Source organism: Xenopus tropicalis, chromosome 9 (genome assembly GCF_000004195.4).
Source record: "Xenopus tropicalis strain Nigerian chromosome 9, UCB_Xtro_10.0, whole genome shotgun sequence".
Classification (NCBI taxonomy): Eukaryota; Metazoa; Chordata; class Amphibia; order Anura; family Pipidae; genus Xenopus; species Xenopus tropicalis.
The window spans coordinates 17,500,258-17,506,489 of record NC_030685.2 but is presented as its reverse complement, the minus strand read 5'-3'; positions in this window follow the sequence as shown (position 1 = coordinate 17,506,489).

The window sequence follows — 6,232 nt, the reverse complement described above, 5'->3', positions numbered from 1 at the left end:
CAGAGGGTTCATGTTATAGAGAGGGTTAATGTTATACAGAGGGTTAATGTTATAGAGAGGGTTCAGGTTATAGAGAGGGTTCAGGTTATAGAGAGGGTTGATGTTATAGAGAGAGTTAATGTTATACAGAGGGTTCATGTTATACAGAGGGTTCATGTTATAGAGAGGGTTGATGTTATACAGAGGGTTCATGTTATACAGAGGGTTCATGTTATAGAGAGGGTTGATGTTATAGAGAGGGTTAATGTTATAGAGAGGGTTAATGTTATACAGAGGGTTCATTTTATAGAGAGGGTTAATGTTATACAGAGGGTTCATGTTATAGAGAGGGTTAATGTTATAGAGAGGGTTAATGTTATAGAGAGGGTTAATGTTATAGAGAGGGTTAATGTTATACAGAGGGTTCATGTTATAGAGAGGGTTCATGTTATAGAGAGGGTTAATGTTATACAGAGGGTTAATGTTATAGAGAGGGTTCAGGTTATAGAGAGGGTTAATGTTATAGAGAGGGTTCATGTTATAGAGAGGGTTCATGTTATAGAGAGGGTTCATGTTATAGAGAGGGTTAATGTTATACAGAGGGTTCATGTTATAGAGAGGGTTAATGTTATACAGAGTGTTCATGTTATACAGAGGAAGGTGTCATATGGGATACATTGGATATATATTGGATATATTGGTGTCATATTGGAGTGGGGGTTCTGAAAAGGCTTTAGTTACCCTGGGAGGGGGGCTCAAATGCTCAGCATAGAACCAAAAAGTAGTTATTAGTTAGTTTTGTTCTAACCTCCCAAATAATGCACCTGTCAAGTTACATAGTTACATATGAACCTGTAGTCCTACTGGTGTTGCTGAACTACAACCCCCCCCCCCCCCCCCCCCTCACCGCACCATGGATGACTGTGCTCTCAGGGCTGCTGGGAATGTTAACGTTTCCCAATCTTGATATAAATAAATAAATAAATAAGCAAAACAGCTGTCAGATATAGCAATAAGGGAATGCATTATAAGTGGGCATGGTAAAGCAAGTCTGTAGTCTAAAGAGCTTGTACTCCATGTAAATGTAGATGTGTTGCCTCTCAGTAATAAGCACATGGCTCCCCGGTACAATGTACGTCTAGTCCTGGAATCGGCAGTGTTGTAGTTCTGTTATTCACGACTTGCCCACAGGGCAGTGAGACTCCTACCATCCTGCGAGTGTCCCTAGCAGCCTCTCTCTGCCCGCGCTCGCTTCTTTATATGGTGCGGCTTTCTACTATTTATAGCGGGTGCGATAGCTCTACTGCTACTATATATATATATACTGTATATATACTGGAACAAGGGCAGCACTCATAGGACTTAAAGAATTGTGAGCAAAATGTAAATGCAAAAATATTCTATTTTTGCTCACAATTTTACTTTAAATCCTAGGAGTGCTGCCCTTGTTCCAGTGCATTTTTTTGGTACTAGCACCCAGGTTTTGTTGCACAAATGGTGTGCACCCTATGGACTATTATATATATGTGTGTGTGTGTGTATGTATATATAGCTAGTGATAGCCAGATCAGAGAGATTGATTTATATATAGAGAAGCTTAGACAGATAGATGATGATAGATGATAGATAGATAGATAGATAGATAGATAGATAGACAGACAGACAGACAGACAGACAGACAGACAGACAGACAGATAGATAGATAGACAGACAGACAGACAGACAGACAGATTATATATGGATGGATGGATGGATAGACAGACAGACAGACATCCAAACAGACAGTTAGGAAGGAAGTGACAAAAAGATGTAGACTAATGGGTAATGAATGATAAACAGATACATAGATGATATATAGATGGATTGATGGATGGATAGATAAATAGATAGATATATAGATAGACAGATAGATAGACAGACAGACATACATCCAACAGGCAGTTAGGAAGGAAAGGTTAACAGAGGAGTGACAAAAAGATGTAGATTAATGGGTAATGAATGATAAACAGATACATAGATGATATATGGATTAATGGATGGATGGATAGATAGACAGACAGACATCCAAACAGGCAGTTAGGAAGGAAAGGTTAATAATGAAATGATAATGAATGATAAACAGATACATAGATGATATATAGAGGGATGCATGGATGGATAGATAGACAGATGATAGATAGATAGATAATAGATAGATACAGGGCCGCCATCAGGGGGGCACAGGGGGGACAGTTGTCCCGGGCCCGGGCGTTTAAAGGGGGCCCGGCCGGGCTCTGTTACTGTTATTGCTGGTATCTGCTGTGATATCCCGAGCTCTCCGCTACATGTGCGCTTTTTTAAGCTTGCGCCCTGTGCGTACTGACGTCACACGCACGGGGCGCAACCCTATAAAAGCGCACATGTAGCGGCGAGTTCGGGACATAACAGCGGATACCAGCAATAACAGTAACAGAGCCCGGCCGGGCCCCCTTTAAACGCCCGGGCCCCGGACAACTGTCGCAGGGGAGTAGGAGCCGGAGGATGCAAAAAGATGCTGGCAGCGGGAAGGGGGGGGGAGAGGACTGGAGGATTCTTGGGGGGGCCCTGGGGGAAGGTGGAGGATGTTTGGGGGGGGCCCTGGGGGAAGGTGGAGGATGTTTGGGGGGGGCCTGGGGGAAGGTGGAGGATGTTTGGGGGGGGCCTGGGGGAAGGTGGAAGATGCTTGGGGGGGCCCTGGGGGAAGGTGGAGGATGCTTGGGGGGGCCCTGGGGGAAGGTGGAAGATGCTTGGGGGGGCCCTGGGGGAAGGTGGAGGATGTTTGGGGTGGCCTGGGGGAATGTGGAAGATGCTTGGGGGGGCCCTGGGGGAAGGCGGAAGATGCTTGGGGGGGCCCTGGGGGAAGGTGGAGGATGTTTGGGCGGGCCTGGGGGGAAGGTGGAGGATGTTTGGGGGGGCCTGGGGGAATGTGGAAGATGCTTGGGGGGGCCCTGGGGGAAGGCGGAAGATGCTTGGGGGGGCCCTGGGGGAAGGTGGAGGATGTTTGGGGGGGGCCTGGGGGGAAGGTGGAGGATGTTTGGGGGGGCCTGGGGGGAAGGTGGAGGATGTTTGGGGGGGGCCTGTGGGAAGGGGGAAGATGCTTGGGGGAGCCCTGGGGGAAGGTGGAGGATGTTTGGGGGGGGCCTGTGGGAAGGGGGAAGATGCTTGGGGGAGCCCTGGGGGAAGGTGGAGGATGTTTGGGGGGGGCCCCTGAAGGAAGCAGCAGGATGCTTGGGGGACCCTGGAAGAAGCAGGAGGATTCTGTGGGGTGGGGGGGTGGTGGTGGGGGGGAGCGGCAAGAAGCAGCAGAGTGGGCCATTGTATGGGGGACACTGGGGGAGGACCACCAATGTTTTAGGGGGCCCTGGGCAGGCTAGCAATGTTTTAGTGGCACTGGCACTAATGCAAAACGTAATCCTTGGCCACAAATGTTTTAGGGGGGCCCTGGCTACCAAGGCTTTAGTGGGCCCTCGCTACCAATGCCTGTGTGTCCCTTGTATTGATGGGAGGGGCCATTGGGGGTGTGGGAGGGGCCATTGGGGGCTTGGGTGGGTGGGGCCCAGAAAATTTTGTTGTGAGGGGCCCCGTGATTTCTGATGGCGGCCCTGGATAGATAGACAGATAGATAGATAGTTAGATAGATACAAAGAAAGGATAGACAAACAGACATCAGAAAGACAGGCAAGTAGGGGAAGAAAGGTTAACAGATGGGGGACAAATAGAGGTAGAATAATACATGGGTAATGATAAACAGATCAGGGTTGGGGTTAGGGGGTGCCGGGGGACGCGGCTGGGGGGGGGGGTACACCGCAAGCAGAGGCACCATAATATGTAATATATGTATAGAGAGGGGCAGCTATTATTATAAGCAGATACATCTATATCTTGTATGATCATTAGCAGTGAATTTGGTAATTCCTAATGTCCAAGGGGCCAATGGAAAGGGGGCTATATACATGTGCATAGTGTGCAGCCCCCGGGGCATGTAGTATATGTACATATATATATATATATATATATATATATAAAGGGTAGGCGGAATGATCCAATTGGGAGCCTGTTTGATGTCCACTTTGCTGTAAGATACAATCATTTATTAAAAACTCCCACATTAGAGCCCGTCCTGGGATTCCCATAAATAGAATGTTTTTCCCACTGTTTCCAGTGAAAGCTGAACAAACCCACCTGGCCTCGCACATCCACTATCAGCAGCATTAATATTTTACGGGAGATTTAATATGAATTATATATATATATTCTACAGAGAAGGGGCTTCCAAAGCCGAGTGCCTGGCAGAAAATTGCATTTTATTACAACTGTGATTGTCCCTCTTTCTTTTGTTCTATAAAGGGGCCCATAACAGGGCAAACACTTGCCTTAAGGGCTACAAATAAATGCTGCACTGTATATACAGAACTTACTGTCCCAGCCCAGAGGTTCAGCAGCCCTATAGCAGCAATGATCCAGGCCTTCAGTGTTACCGCCAGCAGCTCCCCATCTTGGGTAGGTTTGCCACTTGGCCGGTATTTGGCCACCGGCGGTAAATCACCCGCTAGCGCCGGCACCGGTACAAATTTACCGGCAATGTACTGCCAATGACTAGTGATGAGCGAATCTGTTCCGTTTTGCTTTGGTGAAAAATTTGCGAATCTTTCAAAAGATCCGCGAAACGGCAAAAATGTCATGCGGCAAAAAAAATTGTCGCCTGTGGCTATTATTTTGTCGCACGGCTATTGTTTTGTCACCCGCGGCTATTATTTCGTCGCCTGCGGCTATTATTTTGTCGCCCGCTGCTATTATTTTGTCGCACGGCTATTGTTTTGTCGCCCGCGGCTATTATTTCGTCGCCCGCGGCTATTATTTTGTCGCCCACTGCTATTATTTTGTCGCGCACCTATTGTTTTGTCACCCGCGGCTATTATTACCCTCCCATTTAATGGCCTCATCCACCTTTCTTATGCCTAGCCCACCAGTTTCCCTGCCCCTTGTATCTTAGCCCCACCCCCAATTCCTGTAACATCCCACCCCCAACCCAAAGGCCAGTATTTTTCACAGAAAAAGGTGGCAACCCTAGTCTTGGGTGGTCTTAAACTGGTACAGAAGCCCAAAACATAAGGCTTAATCAGAACCCAGATGGTAAGAGCCAATCAGAAGGCTACGTCATCAAACCATGGGTTTTAATCTGTGGCTGCTGGGTCTGTAGCCCAATTGTTAGCCCAAAGGCTCAACCACTTGATCCGCCCAAATTGGGTGGCTGAATTAGGTTCCATTTTGCTCATTGGGGTACCTGGCCAACCAAGGCTGCATTTGGGCTACTTGCCAGCCATCTTTGTTCTCCCTTTACTATACTATACAAACCCGTTTGAGCTGATAAAAAATACATTTTAGTGATTTGTTTTGGCAAATAACTGGCAGATTGAGGCGGCAGAAGGTGGCACGACGCTGCGCAGACACAACTCGAGTTATTTTCAGTGCGGCTCGTCTGGAGTCGGAAGGCAAAGTTTCACTCTCTGTTGGATGGAAATGTTTCATTTTCTCAGCAAATGTAGGAATATACGATTTTATCAAGAGAAAGGGTGATTTATAAATTGATTTATATTCTGTAGAAGTTTTCTGTTTAAGGCAGATTTCCCATTGTCATAACATTTATTAAGGTAACAGTAGTTTGGTTTCCTCGGTTTTGCTTAACTTTCCAATTGTTATGGGGTTATATAATAAAAGGCACTTTTATTTGCCCAGGAGCAGTAACCCATAGCAACCAATCAGCAGGTAGCATTTACTGGTTACCTGTTTAAAAGCAAACACCTTAGTGGTTGCTATGGGTTACTGCTCCTGTGCAAGTTTAGTGTTGTTTATTACATATGGGGGTTACAGCGGTGTCTGCATTGATATAAACAGTAGGTTTACATATTTCTGGCATTGTCACGAAGGAATTTTTTCCCCTCTGCGGCAAATTAGAAAGGCTTCAGATGGGATTTTTTGTCTTCCTCTGGCTCAACTAGAAGTTAGGCAGGTTATATATAGGCATGATGGTTGGACGTGATGGGCGTATGTCTTTTTTCATCCTAACTTACTATGTCATTCAGAAATGTAGAGCTGACCAATAGCCTGGCCAAGCTTCCCTTTAGCTGGGAGCCTGTCCAGGTGGGTATGTAGACATCAGGGCCTTGTCTCCATGACAGGATGACCCCTAAAATGTTCAGATATTTAGGGCAAAATGGTCATCCGGCCCAGTCTA